Source organism: Hermetia illucens, chromosome 1 (assembly GCF_905115235.1).
Source record: "Hermetia illucens chromosome 1, iHerIll2.2.curated.20191125, whole genome shotgun sequence".
In the NCBI taxonomy this organism is placed as follows: Eukaryota; Metazoa; Arthropoda; class Insecta; order Diptera; family Stratiomyidae; genus Hermetia; species Hermetia illucens.
The window spans coordinates 23,736,994-23,763,125 of NC_051849.1; the positions used below are offsets into that span (position 1 = coordinate 23,736,994).

General features: G+C 43.3%; 1 protein-coding gene across 2 annotated transcripts in view; it reads right to left on the reverse strand.

Annotated features, from left to right (window-relative positions):
• Positions 1–26,132, reverse strand: part of LOC119653858 (acetylcholine receptor subunit alpha-like) — a 391,561-nt gene that overhangs the window by 319,683 nt on the left and 45,746 nt on the right. For both annotated transcript variants that reach the window (XM_038058922.1, XM_038058916.1), the window contains exon 2: positions 10,135–10,186. The gene's annotated coding sequence lies outside the window, so the exon portion shown is untranslated. The remainder of the gene's footprint in view (positions 1–10,134; positions 10,187–26,132) is intronic.

Consider the following 26,132-nt stretch of genomic DNA (forward strand, 5'->3'; position numbering starts at 1 on the left):
GATCTTAGGGACTGTAACGATAAGGTTTCCACCGCCCCGTTTTTGGTGGTACATTGTTCAAGTACAGAACTTGCTATATGGCAAGGGTTTCAAGTAACCGACAAGATACGAACAATCAGATCAGTCAAAAGAAGCGCATGATTGGAGAACTGAGACCCGCCAAGTTCGGCCGCTTATATGATCCTCCGCTTGTCGAGCGACAGTCGGAGAGCTATCTTGTTGATCTGCCGGCGGATACACTGAGTACCCCGCCTGAAAATATCAATGAGCATTGGTCAGTCATCAGAAATGCTCTTTTCTTGGGTGCTATGTAGGTAGTTGGGCATCAGATGTGGGTTGCTGCGGAATTATGTAAGTGAATCGATGAACAAAAGGGGGATTGAAGCCTCTATTGACTGCTACCAGTGATGCGAAATCCCATCCAAATGACATACTCTCAATTTATGTTTGCAAGCATTTTCTTTGATTGTAGAGTGGTCCAGGTTTTTGTGAAGTCCCGAGGCACCAGAGGCTCTCAAAAACCTTTCATCTACACTATAGAATCCATAACCCTGCTCAGAAAAACTTAAAAAGAGGATGATCAGTGCAAACCTTTTTTGCTTAGTGGACACTTGGAGCCCCCGATTGATTCGACCAATCAACCGGCGAAAGCAAGAAAGAAAAGCACAAATGTGTACCGGAAGCCGGTCAACACCCATTCAAAAATAATATTTAATTATAATTGGCATGGAGCTACATTTGTGAGGTAGATTCCAACATTTTAGGATGTTCCCTTCAGCAAATATTCATGCCTCCCTCGCCAAATTACCACTGAATTTGTTTGCAATTCCTAATGCAAACAATGGTTACTTCAAAGTTAAAACAAACACCTTCAAATGTGGCAATTTAATCGCACTCCAAAACGTAATGAGAAATGCTACCCATGTTATTCTTGTAAATTTCTCAAGGACACGATTTCAACTCTACAGGAAATTCGCACGAATCCTACATAAAGTTTTCAAGAGGGTCCTCCACCTTCAGATATTCGGCTTGACTTTGCCACCTACTCACACTCGAAACATTTCCATTGAAATACCAAAAGAATAGAACACTTACATCCTATTTCTCTGGAAACTCCTTAGCTATTCGGGTCGAGTAATCTCTTACTATTTTACATACCTACCCGAGGGAGAGGAAGGAGGTCGAACTTTTTGGAATATTCAAAACAGTCGAGACGTTCTTAGACTTATTGATTTTACCATGTCTTGCTGAGTGTCAAAGGGCATATGTGGGGGAGCTGGAGATTGTAGTATTGTTCATCATTTCACTTAGTTTGTTCGGTGAGAACTTCAGAGGAACGGAATAGTAGTTTCGAAGGTTTCATGGATTATTCCGTGGCCTAAGTTTAAATTTTAATTATGGTTGAAGCGAGTCAGTTGAGTGCACAAGATCCCGATGTTATGTGTTCAGCGTTGAAAGTTTCACATCAGCAGGTCCTTCTCGGATGGAACATTTGTGTTTATTCGCTAATAAATTACTATTCGACGAGGCGAGTCAGCTACCCATGAGGACCCGACTGCAAGAAGTTTGTCCTCAGACGACGGTCCTCCTTATACTTGGCATACCTGTACCGAAGACCTTTGCATCAATCACATATGCACCTCGCACAGAAGAAATTTTTCGTGCTCAAAATACGGGAAAGTCCTTTTACTTACATTTCGCCACCGAAGGAGCTAGCAAGTGAGAGGGAGGGTACGGAAAGGTACCAGGTTTTATGCCATCCCTTCCCGTAGCAACGACAAAGCTACACAAATGAATAGACAGTCAATTTTTCGCAACTTCATCCGCTCGTAAGCACGCAAACAAGAAGCAAGTTCCCCGGAAAAAGTGCAGATTCGTGAAAGACTCGGGGCAAACTCTTTTAAAATTGCTCCGGATATTAACATTGTTCTATGTCAGGCATTTGTTACGAAAGAATTCTTTAGAGCGGAAATATTCATGTCACGTGAAGCGCATAACACACGAATACCTCACACGTAGGGCACAAAGTGAATGCAAGGAACTCATGACTCCTATAAAGTAGAGATACATAGTATTATTTTCTTCTACGCTTCTTTGTACTTGGCTCCGGATTTCGTTACTCCATTTCTCGAGTTATAGCATTACAGGGCACACAGCCCCTCGGATACCTTCCACGACTCGCACGTAAACATCATTTGCAATCCGGACAACATTCGTAGTATCTGCTGCCCAGGTTCGCCTCCAGCCCCATCCCGACCCGGAATAAACGTGAATAGCGTTCCTTCACGGATATTTTATTGGCCCGATATAAACTGGAAAGGAAATAAAATGAAGACACTTTAAGGAGATAGATATTGTCTGCGAATGTATGGGTTGTTTTCTGTGCACCGTCTAACGTTCGACAGAAAGCGATAGAGCCGAATGTGTCACACACGTCGAATCCTTTTTTCTGGGTATTTAGATGCAAGATAAGAAAGTCCGATTCCGGAAAATCCCCATGACATGGAAAAAGGAAAACCGTAATTTGAGTGTCCTCCGGAATAAAATATCACATTTGAAACGGTCCGAATCCATGCGTCTGACGGGTCTTCAGATTCTCATACCAAAGGATACAAACTAATAGGACCGGGCAGTAGATTTCCTGCTAACCATCCCAAGAAACCAGACTCTAACTTGAATATCCTAATCATAAGAATACATCCTGCAGTAAGAACGAGCGCAAAATATAGGGAAAGTTAACGAAAGTGAAATTTTATTGGACAGGACGGCATTCCGGGAATTTTACGACGGCAAAAGGCTATGCCCTGACATTGCTGTAAAACTCATGCTCATGGTTACTACTTCTGTTATCGAGCCATTTTCCAGCGGGATATTTTCAATGTTTCTATTGTAGGAGTCAACTACCGAATGGAATTGGCAATTTCGAGTGTTATAACAATTTGCCTATAAAGCTTGACTTGATTTGTTGAAATTTTTATGATTATATTTTCATTTGACGTTTTACTTAGGAGAAGTACGGGGAATGCCAAAATGTTCTAATAAAAAGTTTATGACGGTTTCGCCACTAGGATGTAATTTTAGGCGGAGTAAAGATGCATCAGGTTGGGGACTATTCTATGTCAGATTTCTATTGCTCAACAAGGCAAGTTCACTGAAGCCTATGAAATGTTAGTGATACCACTGTAAAGATAGCTTCGACAAGTAGTTACCACAAACTTCCTCTTGGGATGCATAAACCAAGAATTATTCGTATTATTCGGATGAGATGCATAGACTGTGAGCATTCAGACCATATTGGGGCATTGTGCTCAATACCTCTGTCTAATTATATATCCCGACTAAGTCTACGAGCCGTACAGGAGTCCCTCCCGCAGTCCCCGACCGGCGCGCAAACTGGAAACGCATCAACCAGGCCCTTAAATCCAAACTCCATCTCCTCTTACTCTCATACAACCACACAGTTTCCAACGACACCATCGATAAAACAATTCGTGAATACCCTGAAGTAATTCAGCAAGTGTGTAACGAACTGATCCCATCTCTATTTAGAAATGGGTGCCTTCCACAATCCTCTCATCTCCTAAAAAAGAAACCACGACCTCGACTCGTCCATCCGCGCAAGAATTCCCACCCTCAACACGACCTACCTTCACAAACGCCTTTCCAACACTGAACTTAACGCTGGCACACTTAGGAAATCAGTTTAGCAAAACACGATTCTTCCTCATAATATCTCCATTACAGAAAAGGTGAACGTCCTTGCTGACCACCTTCTCCAATCCCATCACTGCACCCTTCAAATACAAAGCAAGAAATTGGTTGGACTAGACAAAATTTCTTTCACTGCCCTAAAGAACTGTGCTTCCACTATCTCACCTATCATGTCCTCCATCATTAACCCCTGCCTCTTTCGCAACAGATTGAAAGAGTGCTTGAATAGTTCCCATTCTAAAAAAGATCCAAAATACCCTAAATCCTGGTAGCTACAGGCCTATCTTGATCCTATCGTCCTACGCCAAAACCTTCGAGCGAGTTATTAAATCACTTATTGACGAGCACTCTGACGCTAATCATTCACTCACTGATTTCCAATTCGCCAACCGCTCCCAGCGCCCGGTTGAGTATGCACTCCTCGTGTTCAAATCGGACGTTCCTCTGAGACTTAACTGGAAAACACTGACCATTGCTCGCCTCCTCGACATAAGGAAAACTTTCGACTCCGTGTGACAGTATGGACTAGCATACAAGCGCTCCGAAGCCCTTAGTCTCCATCCATAATACCTCCTCTTAGGTTCCAAGCTGGAAGGAAATCCCAAGTCCAGATCCAACAACATATCTCAATTCGTTACACATACCCAGCTGGCATCCCGCAAGGATTAATCATTTCTGCCGCCCACTCCTAATCCTCCAATACGCGAGTGACCTTATTCTTTACATCTCTACCAAAAACTTTCCCGCGGTGAAGCACGTCTAAATTCTTATTTGGATCAGCTTTGCCGGTACATGACACGTTGGAAACTCTCCCTAAATCCTCTCAAGTGAGAAACCATGGTTTGAGTGACCGAAGAGATGCACTATGGGAAATTCGCCTGGAACGTCGCCGGGACTCACTAAGGCTGGATATTGCTAGACTGATTCAGATCAGCTTTGGCAATGCCTACAGACGGGTGAGAAATAAAGTACAGAGGGTTTACCAGAACTATGCCATTCCCAGTGAGATACCGTAGTTGAAATTCTGGACACACTAAAGTAGAAACTTTCTTTGAAATGCAGTCGGTTACGATGGTATAGCGAAAGTCATTCCAGACGTGTCCAGAATGCAACGTACCCGAGAAACCAGCGGAGTTTTTCAGATCACTTAACAAATTCCAACAGAGCGTCCAGACAGTGCAGTTTTTGATGATTGAAGCGAGAGGGAATTGGCACCCGCCATGCCACTACACCTGGCATGAATTTTGTGGATGTTACCGAAGAGGAAGTTCGACGAGTCATAAATAGGTCGAAGAACTGGAGGGGCCCAGATCTGGATCGGGTGCAGAATTTCTGGTATAAGAAATTTACCAGCGTACACAATCGGTTGGCACACAGTAAAAATCAGGTCATGAGGCGCCCGGAGGGATTTCCACTCTTCCTCACTGCGGGGATTACCTATCTTATCCTTAAGAAGGACACGATGCAGGACCCCGTAGACACAAGACCGATTACTTGCTTACCAACCCTCTACAAATTCATAACGTCCCTCACGGCTTCCCTTGATGTGCTGGGACTTTCGCATACGTCTCCCATTGACCTACCACTGGCCATCATCATCACCGCCCCTTTAGTTTTTAAGTAGGTAAGATCGTCTGAACTTAAATGCTTGGAACTTAGTGCTAGTATTAGGTAAGAGAAGACGATGGTGATTATGACCCTGCTTTGACTCAGGTACTCATTCACAGCTGACTCGACTATTATTCGACATCCAGTCACGATACAAATTCTAATGCCTCCTTTGAGTTTGGAACCGCGGCCTACGACAGCCTAGTGCTCTAACGACTGAACCATCTGGACACGCCTATCTCACGGTAAGGACGGGTCACAGCAGGAGCACCACAGCTCAGCTTCATCTTTCCAGAACAAAAGACAGAGCGGTTTTGATTACCAGACGCAGGGGAAGGAATACGATTAGCATTCGTACTGATTGCCTCACCATCACTTCAAAGCCGGCTATCAAATATCTGGGGGTGATTGACGTAAAGGTCAATTTCAAGGGACAATTGGACTATCCCTGCGAGAAAGTAGTAAATAACAGCGTATCGTTAGTGCAGATGATGCCTAACATTGAAGGGGCCAAAATATAGCCACCGATTACTTGTGACTGGAGTGGTTCGCGCTACACTATTATCCGCGGCATCTGTCTGGGAACAGGCAATAGCATGTGAAAGTATGCGGAGGAGGATAAAAATTACTTACCGCTTAGTTGCACGTTCAAAACAATCTCAGGCGTGTGTTATTGCGGGAATGGTATCGATGGACATTTTGGCAAATGAGGCGTGACGAGAAAAAGACAATGAATATACCTGAAAAGGATATGGTACACTGAAAGTTGGCAAGGCAAGAGTTGCTGGAAAAGCGACAGTAACGGTGAGTAGTTTCACAATGGGGTCGCCGGATCCACACTCTGATTTCCCGTATTCAGGAGCAGATTCAGCGATAACATGACAAGTTTAACTACCACCTGACCCAATTCCTTTCAGGGCATGGTGGCTACAGGAAGTGTTTGCACCGATTCAGGTTCGATGATTCCCTAGTTTGCCTTGAATGTTGTTGCACACCTGAGGACCAGGGGCATGTCCTGTTCTATTGTTCATGATTTGACCTAGAAGGGAGTGGCCTGGAGGACGCTCTGGAAATCACCATAAGCCCGTAAAATATTGTCGAAGAGGTGATAAAGTCGGAGGCAAACTGGTGTTTTGTGAACATCGCAATCAAAAGGGTTCAAGGAGATCTTGCATAGGCGGAGCGCGTAAGGAGGCACGAAGAGTGGAGTAACGCGTTGTTTTCTCTGAGAAGTAATCCTTTGTGGAGGTTCCGCGAGAAAGGAAGACGGAGAGAGGGGTTTGATTTTGGTGGGTAAGAGTCCACATACTGCTGGAATTTGGCGCGAAAGTGTCTTCCTAATATTTCCACCTCCATCCATCGTTTCATCTGAGGCACTACCTCAGATGTAGCGATGGTGTAGGCCAGGACGCCAGACAGCTTTTAGCGATATCGGGTTGGGGGACCTAGGTGCAAAACCGAGATGTCTAAAGTTCCTTATAAAAGCAGGCCTAGGCCGGATACCATTTTAATATTTCGAGGATAGAAGGAGCATAGAAAAGGATAAAATCAAAAAACCATAGCGCAAAATTTCAATGCATAGGCTGCGGGTTGGGAAAGTAGAACTATTAACATCAGGAGTCGTATTTTTTATTTATATTCCGAGTTATCACAATCTCGGCAGATGCCGGATTTTACCTAATACCAGCAACATCGAGCACGTATGCAGAATGGTGTACTTCTGCATGGTTTGAACCAGACTCTGCGAAAGTCCCAGCACATCAAAGGAAACCATGAGGGATTTAGGTACAATACCCGTATGGGAACTACAACCACCCGCTCGAGATGCCAAATTTCTTTGATTTCCCGAGCCAATGGCTCGTAGTTATTATTATTATTATTTTCACGGAGCTAGATTTGGCGTTTAGAAACAGCGGAAATGAATTCACTTTGCGTGGGAGAGGGCCGGGCTCAACAGTCGATTTGACATATATGAGTACCACGTTAGCGAGTTGAATGGTCTTTTTTGCTCGTGAACATTATACTCATAGCGACCACCAGGCAATTTCCCCAAGAAGCTGGAAATCAGGGCTGGTCCGGGAAAACGTTTGAAGGGGATGAATTCCTAGAGACGAAGGCCACAATCCCCGCGGTGGAGCTTCATAGACGGTAACACAAATGATAAGATGCACAATGAGAGCATGCGGCGTTGCTATACCGAGGCGATGACTGCTCTTTAATACGCTGTCAAACTATTGGTAGAACGATGAAATCGCAGAGTTGTGGGCTGCACGCTTTCGAGAAAGAAGGTTCTGCCAACGATTAGAGGAAGACAAGACTTCGACGAGAAACAGGATATACTATATATGCGAACTTTCGAAGTGTAGTTAAGCAAGCTGCACCCACCAGCAAGCAGGAATTCTTTATGAAACATTACCGGAAGGCCAACCAAAACCCCTAGGAAACAGCGTGCAGGGTTGTTATGAAGAAGATAGGAGGGCGAACACCACAACTGACTTGTCCACATTTCCTACTCGATAAAGTGATGACGTTTCTCCCCCGTAGAAAAGGAATGCAAAAATTATAAATAAGCGTTAGATGTTTTCAACATAACTGAGGGGCAACTTGTGGAGATTTGCCGGACAATCAGTGATAATAAAGCTCTCACTTGGATGCTCTTTCTGACAGAGCCTTTAAGCTCGCTGTTAAGATTAGACCTGGCTGGTTAATCAGAATATTTGAAGTATGCATGATGAAGGGAGTTTTTCCCGCTGTGTGGAGTAGCAAAAAGTAATTTTTTTACCCAAGCCCAACAAGCAACCGGGACAGCATCATCATACCACCCGATTTACCTTATAGGCACGGTAGGAAAGATGCTCGAAAGGGTCATCTATAAAAGACTTCTCCCCTCATAAAATATAGGGATTGCTAATCGGAACATCATTTTGGTTATCATCAAACTACTTCAACGGTCAGCGCTGTAGACGTGGTTTTCATGCTGGCTCGAGACGCGTTGTTGCCTAAGGAATTCTATGCAATGGTAACATTGAACGTCGAAAATACGTTCAATTCAGCCAGGTGGGAGTAAATAAAAAGGGTGTTCCTAGTTATTTGACTAAGCTCTTCGAAAGTTACCTCTCGGAAAGAGGTTTTGGTATGATACGGATGAGCGACTTACGCAGTACACCATCACAGCGGTAGTACCACTAGGCTCAGTGTTGGGTCCGTTCCTTTGGAACATTATATACAATTGGACCCTTGTCTTTCTTGTGCCTAAGTAGGTGATGATAATCGATTTCGCAGATGATCTAGCTATGAAATCCTACCGGAACAACCTGAAGATGTTGAGGTGTACGCTTGCAAAACTATTAACGCCATGTAAGCATGGCTGGAGATGGTCCAGCTTGATCTTGTGGAACAAATGACAGAGGTGATATTCATTTCAAACCGCAGGAACAAGGATACGATTCGCATTCTTGTTGTTGGGTTCACCATCACTTGAAAGTCAGTAATCAAATATACTGGGGTAATGGTTGACGCGGAGATCAATTTCAAGGGATGGATATGCCTGTGAGAAAGCGGCCAATAGCAGCGTGTCATTGGCAAGAATGATGACTTACATTGGGGGCCCGAAATGCAGCCGCAATTTACTTGAAGTTGGAATGGTTCGCTTTACGTTATTATACGCGACATCAACCTCGGAAGAAGCGCTAACATGTGAAAGCAATTTTAGGAAGGCAATAATAAATTATCAGCGAAATACTCATTCTATCTTTTCTACATCTAGGCTAGAGTGTCGGCCGGGTTTCCAAGGGATTTCTAGGGAGTTCGCTGTATCCATCAAGTATACTCAGGCACACAGGACATAGTTAAGAGGCTCAAATGCAGTTTGGCAATAAACCAGCGAAATTCTTAGAAAAATCCTATCAAGGCCTAGCGAGAATTCTGTTTTTGGTAGATTTGTATTTGTTCATGACTGTCAATATAGAGAGTCAGCAGATGCTTCTTTTCGAACATACACACCTTCCTTGCCCATGTCGAATTCACTGTTGCAGAAATTGTAATTCCTTTCTTCGTAAAATGGTGCAGTAAGAAATACAGGTTTTGGGTAGGCTTTCATCTTCTCATTATCCAAACATCGATGCTGATAAATATTCATCAATTCTAATCGAATCTAACATGAGAAATTGAGATTTCGGCCTTAATCCCAAATCAAACGTGCAAAAAATCTTCCACTGACATCGTAAAATTATCCAAAGCACACAAATACGAAATAAGTTATCGCTGTCTAACGAAGCAGAAACTTTACAAGGGTCCTGCTGATAGACAGGGATCACTGACTATCTTTGTATCTCGGGAAGGAGCGTATCATTTTCACACATGAATGATGAAAAAATTGAGTTGCCCTCGGCAAAGGCCAAAGGATTACAAATTGCTTTCCTTTGAATTTGGTTGTTACAGTAAAAATCCTGTGGAATGTTAAGTATCAATACGAGTTGAAGGTTTAAGGGAGGTTTTGGGGATGCGCTGGGCAATTTAGCACCGAATTGGACTTCAAAGTTATGGGAAAACTTGGGAAGTTGAGATTGGAAAGAAAAATTTAAAATTATTGCTGTGATTCAACATTTGGGGTCAAATTTTGATAGAATTGTAGTAGTTAATCGAAACTGAAATTGATGGTTTAGATCAAATGTCTTATTCATTCCAACATCAGCAATCTGAACTCTAGCGATTTCTTTGAAAGAAAATAAATTATTCTAGAAAGATAATTTGAAAATTATATTGGCATACACTCTCCTCACTATTTGATTGATTACAGATGACTAAGAAACTTACCGCGTTGTAAATCGGATATTAATGGATGTCCCGCTGATGGCGAACTTAAGATCTGGAAGTAAGAGTAAATTTTGTATACAGTTTTTTATTGTCATATAAGATATTAGTAATTTTTCAATTTCATAATAACAACTAGAGGAAAAATTCTCACGTATTTAAATAGACAAAAATCGAAAAAAATTACATTTTGGAGTTTGAGGGAGTTCCGATCTGGATCCACTTAATGGCAGGACGGACCACACTCAGCGGTGACGCCGGCGGATGGTAACTCCTTTAACAATAAACTATCACCGATACCTGGCAGGATCTGAAACTCAAGATTATCCCATACGACGAGATTCCAATGAGTTTTGTTGCCTGCCATCCTAAAGTCCCAAGATTCCCATGGATAATTGGGTGGTTATAAAGGAGGAGGAACCTTCTTTGATATTCTGAACTAAAAATTGCGATTCCGAGTCAGGAAGGCAAACGTCAAAGGCTAACCTGCTCGTCTTCCTCTGGGAGGAGGAGGACGTCGCATTAATAAGAGCCCTGCGAGCTGATTCACTAAAGAACTCCAACGCAAATATTGTAATTTATTTCACCGCAGAAGAGGCACTGATCGGGAAAGCCTAGAAAAGCAAAGTAGTTTGACACTTTTTTACGCGCGGATTTAAGTTCCAGCGAACTAATCGTTGGTAAGTTTTAGCAGGCGTGAACTGAAAAAATATATCACTTCGACTTCACGTCCCGTAAGATCCATCACAAGAATCATGACACTTGCCGTCTATCATCACACAGAGGAAAGCTAATCTGTTGGTATGATACGATGTCAATACGAGGCACACGCCCTGTGGCAGTTCGGAAATCAATGGAAAAGGTAAGTTCCTCTGCAACATATGTGCATATGTGACAGGAAGAGTCCATTAACCTCTCACTTCTCCAGCTCGGGAGAATTCAACGGTTGGGGGAAGTCCTTAATATGTCCTTGATTATGATACCGCCCAACTTCCCCCCGTTCATTGCTTCTTGTGTATATGTTCCCTGCGCTAACCGTTCTCACCTCTATGAAGAATTGTTTGACAGTTTGTCTGAACCCCTTACCGTCAGATTCCCTCCTCTCCCTTTCTTCCTTTCCGGAGATTTCAACTTCCAACTTCCACTGGCTTAATCATCCTAGCCTTCCAACAGCCTGTCCCATTCTTCCCTCCCACTTTCTTTCTTTATGTAGACTTGCTCTGCCCTGAATTTCAATACCACTTAAAACTCCTTGGGCTGCACTCTCGATCCCTTCCTTTCCAACCTCTCCGGACGCCACCTCTCTTTATTTCCTTGCAAATCCCCGTATGTCAAAACCGACGCTCATCACCCCGCGGTTGAATTTGAAGCGGAGTTCCCTCGTTCAAAACTCAAAACCAAGCGTAAACCCACTAGGTTCAACTTCCGCAAAGCCAATTTTGACGGTCTGAACTCAACTTTAGCGTCTTTCAACTGGGTACATATATTAAGCAATTCATTGTGTGATCAAGCTATTAACACCTTCTACAATATCCTCTCTGATCTCCTCTCCTGTTATGTCCCTTCTTCCCCTCCCTGCCTACATTCGTACCCAACTTGGTTCACAACGGAAATTCTTATTAACATTCGCTTGAACCATGCACTGCGGAAGAAGTGTCAGGCTTCTAAGAATGACGCCGACCTTGCTCACTTTAAGGATATACGCTCTACTGTTAAGTCAATGGTCAGAAAAACGCGTAATAGGTACCTATTGAGCGTCGAAGCCGCCCTTGCCCGCCGTAACTTAAAACCCTTTTGTTCTCACGCTTGCAGTTATCGTAATCCAACTCAATCTCTCCCTCCTTCTATCAGCTTCGCTGACTCCACTGCCAACTCCCTACAACAATCCTGCGACCTTCTCTGCACCTACTTCTCTTCAATGTTTTCTCCCTCGGGCCCTCCACCCTTTGCACGTTTCATAACTACAGACTGCTCCGAATCTCTAGCCATTCCTCTCCTTACGCCTTACTCGCGAGTGAGAAGAACTGTGAGTTAGATCTTCGCTAGGTGATAACACAGCCCTAGTCGTTTGAGAGTATCGAATCGGTAACCACAGGGGATCAGATCAAATGGGCTATAAAAAGGTTCCCTGCTTATGCAATGCACATGTAAATATCCGGACCTGTTATATTTCCGAAACCATGAGAAAGGATCGCTCCGCTGGTAGAGACTTATGGGAGCAACAATTCGTTCGGCCCGCGCTACTAGAGATGCATGTACTTGGTCTGCATACCAAAAGAGGGTTGACAGGGTGTGAATCCGCGAAGGACTTTCGGCTAATTAGCCTCACCTGTTCCAACATACCTGGGAAACTCTCGTGGCTTAAACCGAACCCCAAGTGTAACATAGTAATTCTGATTAACAAGAAGCCGCCAGTAAGGCTTTGCCCTCGTTGGGGTAGTGCAGAAATGGGGAGATGAACAAACTAGGAGGACTCAAGGTGCCAGTTCCTGGTCATTTAATTATTTAGTTAAGACAAAACAAATTCCTTGTTACATATATCATGGGAAAATAGAGCGAAATAAACGGGCGGGTGGGGTTTTATTATTGACAGTCCTTTGGTTGGCCTAGACTGCACTGTTAAGGGTGGAATTGGCTCGCGTTTGACAGCCGCTGACTTCTGATGTCAACGATTCACTGCCTGCTCTAACTCGAGATGGAATTGGACTTCTTCAAGTAGGGCCCTATCGCGAGAGAGTTTTCTCCAGCCTAATACAGATGAGTGCAGGATAATGACGATTTGCACGGGTGCTGGCTTATAGAGGAGTGATGAGCAGCTGGAGTAGGACGAGAGCATCGTAACAATTTTCTGCATTTTTCGTCAAAGATTTGTGGATCAGGTTTTATTTCAATGGACATGGAATATTTTCCGATTATTCTTAAATTGGCATCTTAACTAGTTCTTGAACTAAACATGCCATAGAAAATAACTTGGTCTAGTCTTTGAGAGGATATATACGCGCAGTCTCAAGGGTGCGGTAAAAACAGTCCACCAAACCATTTGACTGTAGATTGAAATAGTTGAAATTTAAACTGATTACATTGGTCGGTATCGTCTGATTAAATGAGCAAAGATAGGGGTACTCCTACTGACTACCTGGACAAACGAGTGAGAGAATATTGAAAATCGTTCAGTTTGGGCAGCGCGATTAAATAGAGATGAAAGTGGGCCTATCTGGGGTGAGGTATCTGCATGTGAACAGTTGCTAATTTTGTGGTTCTATTAACTTTGCATCTTATTCATAAGATGCATTCGTTGGCCTTGGCTGCAGTATATTTCTTGATGCCAATGACTAAAATGTGAAAAACAGTGAGCTATGTCGAACGCAGTCTTCAAGAGTTTGAAGTAAGTACGGATGAACGACGCCATGAGGAACGTCGCAGCAAGTATACCGGGGACGTAGAGGGGTTGCACCATTCGAAGCGGTTCCGACAGTCGAGCGGCATTATCAGCACTAAACAGCAACGATATATCACGTCAGTTGGTATGACGTTGTCATCAGGTGGTTCTGAAACTTGGCCGACTGAACGAAACATTCCTGATGTGGGTGCCCAGGCACTCTAACATCGCTGATAATGAGGAGGCTGCGAGGATGGCTCTCCGAGGATCTGGGTCTACAATGGTGGGGCCAGAACCAGCTCTTGGAGTACAACTATCTATTGTCAAGTCTACTCTGAAGGGTGAAATTGCATTCATTCATGCAGCCGAGTGTAGAAGTTTGGACTCTTGCCGGTAGGCGAAAATCCTTGTGAAAAGCCCAGGGTCACTAGAGCGGCATTTTTGCTGTTCCTTTAAAAGTGGGACATGAAAGCCCTAGTAGGACATTTAAGGGGACACTGTTCCTTAAACTACCATTTGAAAATAATTGGGGTGGTGGTTTCGGCCATGTGCAGCCAACGTGATGAGGAGGAGGAGACGGCCTTGCACTTTTTATGCAGCTTCTTCACGTCATCTGGGTGCATGGGTACCTGGTAATAAAGTTTTTCTAGATACACTGTTGAAAAAACAAATTTTTCTTGTAGCAGGGAGAGAGGACTTTTGTAACAGGTGGTCAGGCAATGTAATGGCATTAAGTTTCTGGTAATCGCTGCAAAATTCTCGGTTTGGATTTTCTTTTTCGTACAAGGCAGATGGGACTATCCTATGGGTTGCTAGACGGTTTGGTGATGCCTTCATTGACGTCAGCAAGTTTGCGGCATTTAGTGAAATCTTTGAATAATCTTTGGTTACTATCCGGTGAAGATTATCCTGTGTTCCGCTTAAATATTTGTCGAGAGTTTCGTGTTGTGTATGATTTCGAGTTTTGAAGCTCTCTTCTTTAGAGTTAATCTAGATTCGTTTGTTAATCCAGCAGGAGGACTAAGTGTTTAATAAAGTGAGGTCCAACAATGGCCGTCTGTACATCGGCGATGACAAATGGAAAGTCGAAGTTCCTGCCGAGCTTGAACTCTGGACCAATTACTTTAGTTCCATGTGGACAAAACATAATGTGGATGGATCGCCAGCGACGGAGACAGAAATACTAGTACCAGCAGGGTAACAGTTGATGAAATAGAGTTAGGTGGGTGTTTTGTCAAATAAGTGAAGTAGATGCTCATTGTCGACTGAAGATAAGCTTCGGAATGGTGTTTCCCCTCACGTAATCGAGGAGGGTGGTCAAACCCGCGTTTGCAAAGGACTCGTCTGAAGAGGTTTTCCTCAAGCCTCACTGCCAGTTTTATTTTACCGTGGGAACCGGCCAGGTTATTTGGCGTTTGGCCCCTTTTGGGAATTTCATAGTGGTAGTGCCCATATCACGACCAGAACTCCTTGGTGTAATAGGTTGTCAATTCGGATGGTAAGTTGCTGCAGGGATGATTGATGAATGAATTAAATTATTTCAACCGGAGGTTATCTGGCATTACCAGCAATGCGGCAGCTCATGAGGTAGTTTCTCTATTGTAAATTGCTTATGAGGTTATACCAGTCCATGTTTCCCATATTGCTTGCTTAAATTCGTTCTTTTCGTATACATCAATGCATTCAATACTGGATTAATTTCGGATCATGCCACATGACTACCGGACATAAAATTTCGTTTATTATTTTCCGAATATTCGAATAATCATTTCTTCAAAAACGTGCAGCGTTCTGCAAAAGAAGACCCGCGTTGTGGTTTGCCCCGCTGGCGATTCAGTTGCGGACGTTTCGAACCACGAAGAAACATCTTCGATTTAATAAGGTTAGCTGTACCCAGAAATTTTGAGGCAGGTAGCAGTAATCGTCAAATCGCCCTCCGCACAAAGGGAATACGACGAGGCGTGAATCATGGGGGTGTTCATAGTATCGGTAGGCACGGTAAATTGAGAGCTGCTGAACGGTCTAGAGCTTGAGGAACGGAAGTCGCCCAGTTCGTTCGCAAAATGCGTCTGAAAACTACTATTTTTAACTGAGGTATCGGAAATGGCAAACCGGATACTTCAGATGCGTAGACCCTGTTGGATATCAGCCGTTACGTCATCTCTATCGCTTTTGAAAATTGATAGTAAGGAGAAACTAGCATAATAGGTGTAGGCCATGTATTTCCAAAACAACGGATCTAACTAAGCTGTCGGAAATGGCGGAGTGGTTCATACAGGACATCAGCTGCCTGGTCCACTCCAGCGTTTTGGCAAATTAATACTAGAATATATATGGAGATCGCACGACTGACTCTAGCGCGGCAGATCACTGGGTCGGGACATTTCAAAATCTCACAAATGAACGTCAGGACGAAAACCAAAAAGCCTCCATAGTACTTTAACCACAACGCGTTTTCGTCATCTCAATGGGCTGACATAAGAAACCATTGTGTGCTCAATCCAGAGACTGAAAACTTCTAGAGAAGCGTTCCGAATGTTGTCAACTGAACTTGACCACTCAAGCCAGTAGCGGTGTCTACCATCGTATTGAAACCTGTAGTCTGCTCGTAGCCAAGAAATCCCGACGACTCACGCCACAGAAACTGGCTGCCGTGAAATAATAGTTCCAGTATCTGATAAATAAAGGGTTCCGTCGACTCTCGGGAAGTCCTAAGGCAATGTTTTTGGCTACCAAAAAAGAGGGCACCTGGAGACCTTGTGGTGATTAGGGACGACTGAAGCTAGTTGCAAAACCTGACCGATACCCAAAAAAGAGGGTACCTGGAGACCTTGTGGTGATTAGAGACGACTGAAGGCAGTTGCAAAGCCTGACCGATACCCAATGACTTATATATAGGATGCTGCGAGCGGTCTGGTTGGGAAGACGATTTTTTCGAAAATGGACAAAATGCAGTACAATATCTTGGCTACCTCATCACCCGGAATGGTATCTCACTTAGGAGTGATCAAAAAGTTAAAGCGCCTACAGATTTTTGAGGACAATAAACTGCTATCTTTGATTTCTTCTCAAGGCAGCTGAACTGTGGATCGTATGGTTATCCGAAGCTTCAGAGGCTATATCACGGAAGCAACCTAGTGGTTCATTTTCGCCCAGGCGTCCCATTAGTATTAGTCATGGATGCATCTAACATAACAGACGTCGCGGTGTTGGAGCAAAAGCACGAAGACCCGTAGTTGCCTTTTTGATCTTTTTACCAGCGCATAGTCACTCGTGCGGAAAGGCTGGTATAGCACGCACGACTATGAGCTCTTCATTTCATTCATCTGCAATCGTCATTTTTGTCACATTCCGGGAGGTATCGATTTCGTGCTGTATATCCATCATAAACCATTGGCTTTTGCCTTTCGCCTCAAAAATGACAAGGCTTCCCATATTCAGAACAAAACAACTTTCATTTGCCTTGCAGACCAGAACAAGGATAGAGTATGTCCCGAACCTCATCACCGAAAGTTTGTCAAGAATTGAGTCAATTCTTTGCCATTCGATATAGACTTCCAACTCCTAGCAAACGGACAGATCAATGACACTGAGCTGCGAAACCTTCTCAATATCATTACAGTGACACTGGTTAATCATATGGTTTGCTGCGGTACGTCCACCGCAGCGTTTAGACCGTTCGTTCCAGGAACGTTAAGTGAAGTAATTTTCAGCACATAACTCCGCTGCGCTCACACCACCGCAAATTGATCAGAAAAAAGTTTTTTCCTACCGAATATACATCAGTTTATTATCAGTCGGATTGTGATCCTAAGGTTAGAAGGCACGAGAAAAACGACTAATCAGCGTTTTCAGTGCATTCGACTGGACCGGTGTACCACCTACACCATTCCCATTCAGGTACTGCTTAGTCATGCAGAAAAGATTTTTTCTTTAGTCCGAAGCAATCACTATCCCAGACCAATCTGCCGAAAGAGTAGCTTGCTCTTTTCACCCGAATTGGACATTGAGCTAAGAAACACCATTGTTTATCAATGTTGACCAGGGCTCAAGACATCCTTATTTTAGTTATTGAGTAAGCTCCTGCGATCCGAGTGAATGCGTCCAACACCACATTATCCGGCTTCTAATGAAGTAATCGAGCGATGGCACCCCACTTTAAAGTCAGCAATCACGTCTGACAAGGGCAGTACACATGGGTTGACATGTTGCTAGCCTCAAAGAGGAATTCGACGTCTTGTCAGCTAACTTAGTTGATGGAGAAACTTGGCAATTAATACCCGAAGAGTGGTTAGCTGATGGCGAAGCAACCGATAATGACATGCATCTTTACCTGCAAAGGATCAGAACATGGGAGAGCTTCGACCCCAAGCGATTCCTGTTTGAGTAGGACAACATGCGTTAAGAAAGACCTTCGTTCACATGGGTTCATTAGAGTGAAATCTATCAAGAAGTTACTGGCGTAGCTAAAACAGGTGCCTATTGTATTGCATTTTTTACACCATCGACGTGAACGGATAAATTATGAACATCCAAAAACTGAATATATTGCCAAGGATTTGGAGTATCCTCTGGTATTAGTTCCGCTGTTAGACAGGGTAAAACCGTCAAGCCAAACTTTTGAAGTAATCGTTGTTTCAACGGTCCAGAAATCACCAGTCCTTTCGAATGAAAAACAAAGAAGTTAGTATTCCGGGCATCTCAATTGGCGTCATCACTAGCGATGTAATCGACTATTTAACGGATGAGCACTTCAGCGATACGAAAACCACCACTAGCCAGATTGATGAACAATCCTTTTCCGGCACAGATCTCCAAAACTTACCGACCGTATCGGTTGAAACCAAAACGAATTTCGGATGACATGAAATAAGTCGACGTCGACATTACGTCTTTCAGGGGGATGTAATAGAGCCTTCATAATATTTAATGCCATTGAAGGAGTTCTCACATTAACTGGCATGAATTTTATGGAATTATTGAACATGACCGCGACAGGCCGAAGAAGAAAATGCATTCAATGTCGGTAAAAGCAAAATGATCGTGTTCAAGCCTCGAAAAAATTTTAGGCGTTCATCTCGGTCGGTTCCTGCAATTTCTCGATGCAAAGACCTGTAACGAGTCTGATGATGACTGGTGAAAAGGCAGACGACAATAAGTCCCACAGGGGAAAAGGGTTTGGGGCACTCAGCGCATAGTTGATTTTGCGGACACTCGCAACCTTGTATATAGTCTATCAAACGATTGTGTCCCCTTCTATTATTTTGTATTGGGAACAGAATATGGAGACGCCGACATTTTATCACTGCCACTGACTGCAAGGCGGAATGGCGGTCCACAAAAGGAGTTCCTTGTAATCGAAGTATCAGCGGACGTTGCAAATCTCATATTTACCAAAGTGTCTTCCGTCTTGTCACCCTTCATAGACCTGAGTGTTTGCTCACAATAAAAGGAAATGAACGGAGGCTCGCGGAAATGTAGTCGAAAATGCCGCGTTGGGCCTGTGGCATAACACGCCTTGATTAGATCCGAAATGATATGGGGTTACACCAATCGTAGACAAATGGCGGGGGATGTGTCATTGATGGTATGTCATGTAACTCACACTAACGAGAGTTTTTAGAAGTTAACAACAACGATGTTCACTGCTTATAACACTTCATTTATTTCATAACAACAATGGCACTGACAACTTCAACAAAGGATGAATTTCATAGAAACTTTGTATCGGAATCTTTTCATTTTCTCCTACAACACAACTAAAGCTAGTTATTTTTATTATTTTTCTGATATCTTGTTCTCATTTTTTTCTCATTCCAAAATATGACATTTCTCGTCACCTACTTTTCACTCCTGTAGCGAGGTCTAAACTGAGTGGAGAGCGCCGGTGACGTCATCTGTCCGCTGGTATTTGCAACATTCGAAATTTATTATCCTGCCACGCCATATCACTCCGCCCCAAGATGAAACCGAGGGGTTTCAGCGACCGAATCCGGAACTGTGTTCCCCATCAGTCCTTGAAGCGAACGCGCCGTTGTTTAGGGGTGCACACGGGCTTCAACCTGAACAAGGAGACCGCCTTTTTGTGTCCATCGATCTCGAACTAGAAGAAATGTTCTCCCCGCTCGAGAACTAGGTACGGGCCTTCAGAAGGAGGCTGCAGCGGCTTCCGGACGGCATCCGTCCTGATCAGGACGTGCGTACACGTGTCCAGTTCCTTGGGCGCACAGACAGGTGCGGACGAGTGTTGGGTGGGAGAAGTGGCCTTGATGCGTCGGAGAGTGTCTCTTAGCAGACGCACCAACCCCGACTCTGTGAGACCCGATCTCTTGTCGAGGACCGGATCACTTGGGAGTCTCGGGTTCTCCCCGTATACCAGCCTCTCACCGAGCAAAATGGGACAATAGATCAAGACCAGCCGACTCCGAGTGGGACAAAGGTTGAAGAAAGAGAAGATGAAGATGGTAATAGATACTTTCACGAGGTTAGTTGAATGCGAGAAAACTCAGTCTAACGAATACGTCTCACTTCTAACAAGATTTGGAGTGGTATCTCAGGGCGATGAAAGCAACGATAACGTGTCATGCCAGGAGTCCTGGCTGATTCATATTTCCGGGGGTACTCCTTGATATTCCGGGGGGTTATCAAGAGGAGTTAGGGATATAGTTCGCCGGATTGGTCAACGGAACTCCACTCTCAAGAGGCCCCACAGGAGATTTTTCCTTTTCTGCCAAGTCCTTAACTACTCCTCGAAAAGTTCACAATGCAAATAGGACGACTCCGTCTGATTACCACGGAAAAAATTGTTCAAGACCAGCTGGGGCTGATCGAGTGTGAATGCCGTCGGAGTCCTTCTTCGAAGGGCGGTTCAACATTTTCGAGTGTCCTCCGGAACACCATATATGTGCATGGAAAAGACATAAACTTTCTTTAATTTCGCGCTATTCAATCAAATCTGCGACTTGGTGGACTTCAAATGCAAAGCATGTCTTGTTATATAACAGGTATGTAACAGTTAATTCGGCATTAGTCAAGGTCTTCTGCTCTACAGGCACCTGGGGACTATCTTGAAGCCTCCATATTATTGAATTCCATTCTAGGAATTGCCCAGATTTACGAATTCACGAATTCACGAATTCTACGGATATCTAAAGATAAATTATTCAGAATAACTAACATATTTTGCATGTTTCATGGAAATACGCACATCTGTCATAGTATGGATAAGGATTTAAAGCAATCGAACCCGAATACAACATTCTGAATTCCTGTAGAAAGCATATCACCTCATGTCGTTACCTATTAATTAAATTTTCAACACATGACTTGAAGCTTATTCAGAATACACACTTTAGATCTAATAAAGCTCCCAATATGAATGACAACGTCACACAGAATACCTAAATTTTTGGCCTTAGGTCTGACCTACTTTCGGAAAGGACGAAATTGGTAAATCAGTTTTAACTAAGTCCGATGAATTCTATTAAAGACGATACCAAAGCATTTCCTTATAAATGACCATATTTGAGCCCTCTGGGTGTCCAGGTCTGGAATATGAACTAAAGATAATCTGATTGCTTTGGACTTGGGTCCTCTGTTAAGGACAATTGGTAATCTTCAAGCACAGAAATTTTTCATTAAGATTCATTCCAATAAATAGGGAGAACAGCTGGCCTAATCCCATCCCTTCTATTCTAGTGGAAGAGCATCCCCAACATTTTTCTAAGCCTTAATAATTGAAAAGTGAATCATGTCCCTTTTAATATCAGTCCGGCGGTCTAACCAGGAACACCTCACAATCGGAGGAATCCTTTTCACCCGTAAGGCACACGTGTGCCATTTTGATCCCCAACCTACCATTTCACATTCATCTCTCCGTAATTCTCTTTTCATTCCGTTTTTTATGACAATAGCACTAAAGCTTGGAGCAATGAAATTATGCGGTCGCAAAGGTGCTTTTGCTTTCATCATTCCCATTCAATGGAAAATATAATCACTTGCATAATTAATGCAAATTCCTGTATTATGCGCCCATTTAAAAAAAATGCCGGGCATGAGGAAGAGATTATGCGGGGCTAAAAGCATGCTTAATATCCCTGTGGAAAGCTTAGCAGATTGTTAAATTCAAATGGAGTTTTCCTCCACTGCAAATCTCTGAGGAAGTATCAAGAAAATGTGTTGGAGTTTCTTAAAGATTAAAATGTTTCGATCCTTGGCACGAGGGATTTGAATGGAAAATATCCTTATTGTTGATAAGTCAGGGTCTTCTTGAAGAGGTCTTGATCTATGTCCCCGAAAAAAATAACTTCAGGTTCAAAGTAGCGTAAATGAGAAGTGATAAGACGAACTCGCAATTTGGACGAGTACTTGATTTTCTATTAAAATAGGAATCTCCCAGCACAAGGATCAGAGTTCGCGAGCATATCACTCAGCTATAACATTCCTGGAGTCGTCAAAATAAGAATGGTGACCTGAATTTGATGGCATTGAAATGAGCTTTCCATGGTCTGACATGGGATAAGAGCCAACCCTTAATCCTAAAACAACAGTTCGATGCTTTGTTGGACTGAAGTGGCGCACACAAGGGCTACCCTCTCAATACACAAAGGGTATCCTTGCTCAATGCTTCTGAGATTACATTCCACCGAAAGCCACAAGCTCACTCGAATAAGAAATATACAATATAATAATAAATAAAGAGCACAATAAATTCCGACACCCAGCCGACCTCCACCCGGGAGGGAGGGTTTAACCCTCACCGACTATTTTCGCAGGGTCTGTTACACTTGACGAATACGAGATTTATGAGTTGATTAAGTTATTACATCCAGCCTGGGGCTCGGTGGCGTTAGCCTTCTTATAACAAAGTGTTTTCACCACAACAATTCTTAACTTAAAAAATGAAGGATGCTTTTTTTTCTGTGTGGCTTCAAGATGTTGGCCACAATTGTGGGAATTGCTGTTGTGGCGTATTGCCTATGGTTGTGACGGTTGGGCCATCAAGAGTTTGAGTTATGGAGCGTCCTCATACCGATGAAAATATGGTTTGAATTTATGAAAATTTATGAGTTTGCTGGAATAAGTTTTTTGGGTCGAAAACCCGTCGCGCTTTTCGGGTAAAGGTTTGTTTTGAATTAATGACGTATTTTCGAAAGAAAGGTCATCAAAAGGCAGATAATAATGACAATACGAATGGAAGTCGAAAAGGGTAATTTGAAACGGAAAACTTTTTTCAATATTTGAATGAAAATTAGCTTTTGATGTTTGTATAAGTGGGAAGATAGCAAGAATTAGGTGGCAACCGATGAACGATATTTTAGGCAGATTTTACCACTCGAGCTGTTTGTGGGAAGGGCATATTCAGAGAAATGGAGGAAATTGAACTTGCTTTGGCAAGACGGATTTAAATAGGGTATTCACTTCCAGACGAGACCACTAATAGCTTGAACACAGAGCAACGTACCGTCCAGGAATGGATCCACCAGGAAACAAATGCAGTCCTGCAAAATCTTCGTTGACAACTTTTGCATTTGGGGAAGCAATCCGACTTCTTTACACCTTCTCAAATTTGTGGTTGTTAAGAAAAGGACATGTATTATAACTTATCCTTTTCGAATCATAGTTCACAACATGGTGAGCAAAAGACAGGACTATAGAGAAAAAACTCGGGTCTGGGGTAAATATTAAGTAGGAAAACCGCTGACCATCATTCTTTCGGGTCTCATGATGTGGTGTCCTAGAAAATCTGTCAAAATATAATTAATATATTGGAATATGTGGTTGCCAGATCCCCTTGCTAGGGTATACCGCGTCAACTACACTTACGTGCCATCGTATCCGGTCCACTGAAATGCACTTCAGCTCACCGCAGAACGTCCCGAAACACCTGCATTCATCCCCTCCAGGTCTGCGCCAATTGCTCTTGGGACGACCCACTCGTCGGCCATCTTATTAGAGTGGGTTCCCCTACATGTCATATCCAGCAATTTAACAATCGCTCTTGTCTAATATGTGACTGATTTATTGCCAATTAAAATGTCATAACCCTAACAAGAAGCAATAATATCGGTGACAAGATACAGTCCTGTCGGACTCGGTTTTGGACTTCAAATTCCTCTGAGATTTTACCCCGTTGCCGCATATGACATTTTGCGCCATCACATGTCATCATCATCAACGGCGCAACTACTAGTATCCGATCTAGGCCTGCCTTAGTAAGGAACTCTCGACATCCCCGTCCAACAATTCAATATCCTTGAAAAGCCGTCTGGTGTCCTGGCCTAAGTCATCGCTCCACCTCAGGCAGGTTCTTAAACATCTTCTTCTTCCACTAATTATTGCCTTTATAGACTTTTTTATTACGCTCATTGAGTTTTCGGGTTTGATGACTCTTACCCATACGGACTAAGCGTCCCGCCCATTGCAACTTATTGTGCCAGATGTTATCCACAACCAGACGATCGTGGTATCCTTCATAAATTTAGCCGTTATGTAGGCTATGGAATCGTCCACCCGCATGTAGAGGTCAAAATTCTTCAGAGGATTCTTCTATTGAACGCGGCCAAGAGTTCGCAATTTTTCTTGCTAAGAAGCCAAATATCCGCGGAATACATGAGGACTGGCAAGATCGTTGTCTTGTACAGTAAGAGTTTTGACCCTATGGTGAGACATTTTGAGCGGAACAGGTTTTGTAAGCTAAAATAGGCTCCGCTGGTAGCCAACTACCGTGTGCGGATTTCATCATCGTGGCGGTTATCGGCTGTGATTTTCAACCCTAGATGGGAGAAATTATGCACGGTCTCAAAGTTCTAGTCTCCTTTCTTCATTCCTCAAGTTTTACCAGTGCGATTTGATGTCGTTGATTTTCCGGTTCTTGGTGTTGACGTTGGCACCATATATTTCGTCTTGCTTTCATTAATGTGCAACCCAAAATCTCGCGCCGCCTGCTCGATCCGGATGAAGATACTTTGTACATCTCGGGTCGTTTATCCCATGATGTCGATATCGTCAGCTTAGGTCAGTAGTTGGGTGGACTAAAATGGGATCGTCCCCTCGCATTTATCTCAGCATCACGGATCATTTTTTAGAGGGCCAGACGATACATGATAGGGCATCCCCTTGTCTTAGATTGTTGTTGATGTCGAATGATTTCGAGAGTGATCCTGCTGCTTTTATATGACCTTGCACAGGGTCAGCCTAGTCAGTCTTATCAATTTCGTCAGGATATCGAAGTCTCTCATGGCCGTATACAACTTTACCCTGACTATGCTATCATATTTGGCTTTATAGTAATGTCCACATTCCAACAGTTTGTCCATCACTTGCCGCTCAGAGAAAAACTGGTCTGTTGTTGATTTGCCTGGAGTGAAGCCCCTTTGGTATGGACCAATATTGTTCTGGGCAAATGGGGCTTTCCGACCCAGCATGATAGCGGAGAATATTTTATGGATAATACTCAGCAACGTGGTACCTCTATAATTGCTGCACTGCGTGGTATCTCCCTTTTAATTTGTGGGAGTTTGCCAGTCGTCAGGCATTGATTCGCTGTCCCACGCCTTGAGCATCAGTTGATGAACCGCTTGATGTAGGTTGTCGCCTCCATATTTAACCAATTCGGTTGTAATTCCACCTTCAGTTGACGGAAGCTCCAACTCGCCGATATTTTGGTTGTTGAACAGTTCATCAAAATACTCAACCCATACTCCAATGTGCCCATTCTGTCGGAAATCAGATTTCCTTCTTTGTCTCGGCACGGTAAGTATCGATGTATATAAGGCTTCATCCTGCTGACTTGTTGGTAAAAGTTCGGTGCCTGCTGAATGATGTCAATTGGATGAAAAGTCGGAAAAGTGTTAATTGACTAATGTCAAATCTCCCTTTCAAAAAAAAAAAAAAACTGGAGGCAAAATAGGCTACCTTCCGCAGACTCACTGTCATGAAACTTAAGGAATGTTGGTCACATTTTGGAAAGAGTTCACAAGAACACGAGAATATAGGAGGAAGGCGAAGTTAGTCGCGTGCCAACTGCTCCCGTTGAGCCGAGATTTTCGCGTTAGCTAAGATCAATAGATGATAATGACGGAACGTGGTCAGACAGGTCGCGCCTCAAAAACAATTGAGACCTGGAGAGGAACGAGATCAAATGTGTAGTCAGTCATAGATTTACCTCCCTCGATCGTGAGTTAACTGGTCCATTTTTTCAGCGTTACTCGTCGTTCTCAGCTTCACCTCATTTAAAAAATGTTTCGCGAGTTTTTCCCCATTTCATCTGGATTTGCAGATATGGTAATGGTTCATATGCATGGAATAAAGGAGATGTTAAATTTGAAGATGACATATGACGCATCTACATCCTCGAGGCTAGCTAGCACAGAAGCATGTGTGTCGACGGGGGACATCAGTGGAGCTGCATTTAGGTGCAGACGGGTTTGAATCATAAAATTCAGTCCTTATTTTAATATAAATTTTGGGGGACAACCTCATTTCAGTTGTGGTCGGCTGTCCAACCAGACATTTTATTTTCATCAACTGAGCAAAGATAGTCTGCTAGAGTGATCCTAAGTAGAGGTGATGCCCTACATTAGAGGTAGTTAAGTTACTCGCTCAAAGTTACCCTACACCG